General features: G+C 34.3%; 1 protein-coding gene across 1 annotated transcript in view; it reads right to left on the reverse strand.

The window, feature by feature from the left end:
• ARSB (arylsulfatase B) overlaps positions 1-1,935 on the reverse strand; it is a 150,980-nt gene that overhangs the window by 118,984 nt on the left and 30,061 nt on the right. The gene's annotated exons all lie outside the window — the stretch shown is intronic.

The following is a 1,935-nucleotide window of genomic DNA, read 5'->3' on the forward strand; positions in this document are numbered from 1 at the left end:
GTTGAAAATATTTGTAAATTATATATCTGATAAGGGACCTATACCTAGAATATATAAAGAACTCTTATAACTCAATAATAAAACAATTAACCCAAATACAAAACAGGCAAAGAATTTGAAGATATTTCTCCAAAGAAGATATACAAATAGCCAATAAGCACATGAAAAGATGCTCAACATCATTATTTATTAAGAAATTGGGGTGGTTCCATAAAGTAGTGGTTAGCAAGTCTGCTTCACACACAGAAGGTCCTGGGTTCGAGCCCCAGCTGAGCCATAGCCCATACCCCAGGTGTGCCGGGCCCTAGGAGGTGTCAGGCCCTGGGTGTGTGTCGCGAGCGTGTGAGAGGAGACGGCCCACCTTCAGAGATCCAGTTTTTAAGAGGAGACGGCAACATCCATAGGTCAGGGGTGGAAGTGTGTGTGTGTGGAGTGGGGCGGGGAATGGGGTTATAAAAATAATAAAAATTAATTGATTAATTAAAAAATGGTTTAAAAAATTTAAAAAAAGAAATTCACATCCACTACGATGGTTATAGTACAAAAATCAGAAAATAACAAGTGTTGGTGAGAATGTAGATAAATTGAAACCTTTATTCATTGCTGGTGGGAATATAAAATGGTACAGCCAGTTGAATAACAATTTGGTAGTCCCTATAATTGTTAAACATAGTTACCATATAACCCAGTATTTCCATTTCCAGAGAAATGAAAGCATATATCCACACAAAAACTTGTATAGGGATGTTCACAACAGCATATTCATACCAATCTAAAACTGGAAACAACCCAAATATCCACCAATGGATAAACAAAATTTGGTATATTTTCAGCAATATACAGCAATAGAAGGAATTTTTTCCAGCCATAAAAAGGAATGAAGTACTGACACATGCTACAACAGAAATGAACCTTAAAAACATTATGCTAAGTGAAAGAAGCCATCATGAAAGAACACATTTTGTATGATTCCATTTACATGAAATGTCCAGAAGACGCAAATCATTGATACAGAATGTAGATTAGTGAAGTTGTAGGAAGCCATGGCGGGAGAGATGTGGAGAGAGTGACTGCAAATAGGTACAAGTTTCTTTCTGGAGTGATGGAAATATTTTAAACTTAGATTGTGGTGAAGACTGCACAAGTCTGAATTTTCTATTGAATTGTATACTTTCAATGGGTGAATTTTATGGTACGTGAATTATGTCTCAATAAAGATGTTAAAAAATGTAACAAAAGGCAAGATTTAAAAAATTAAAAATAAAAGCTTGAATTCTAGAATGGTCTAGAAGGCTCTGATCCAAACAAATAATATCAATCATAACTATACATTAAATGTTTCTGTGCTAGATACTAAAAGGATTTACATATTCTATCTCATTTAATCCTCAAAACCACTCTATGTTACATCTATTTTACAGATAAGTTAACTGAGGCTTGGAAAGGTTATACTAATCGCAGAGGAGTTTCCTATTGAAAATCCCACTATCAAAGTGTGGGTATGTATCATTAGATGCTTTAACTTTTTGCTTTAGCTGAAAAATAACTTCACACCTTTTAGGAGAAGGTTAGGAATTTGGGGTATGTTTATGAGAATCCAAGAATACCATGCCTTGTCAGTCTTTGATCTAAGACCAAACATAAGACCAATTTAATTTCTGGAAACAAAGAAGTCTGATACTACTGATTCTATTTTACATCTTACACCAATTTACAGTACTTAATATTAGTGGCATTTCAACCTCTCCTTTTTAATGAGCCTCTCTTCATTATACTCCTACAGAATTTTGTAATGAGTTGAAAAACTCTCAAAAAGATAACTGGTTCAACCCAAAACTAAATACATAATTCTCTTAAAGTACTTGAGGCATTTAAATCTCATAAATGAATGGAAAAAGTTAGAAAGCTGACTGAGGGTAGGGGACTCCTATTTCA

The sequence above is a fragment of the Pteropus vampyrus genome, unplaced genomic scaffold (genome assembly GCF_000151845.1).
Source record: "Pteropus vampyrus isolate Shadow unplaced genomic scaffold, Pvam_2.0 Scaffold11, whole genome shotgun sequence".
Classification (NCBI taxonomy): Eukaryota; Metazoa; Chordata; class Mammalia; order Chiroptera; family Pteropodidae; genus Pteropus; species Pteropus vampyrus.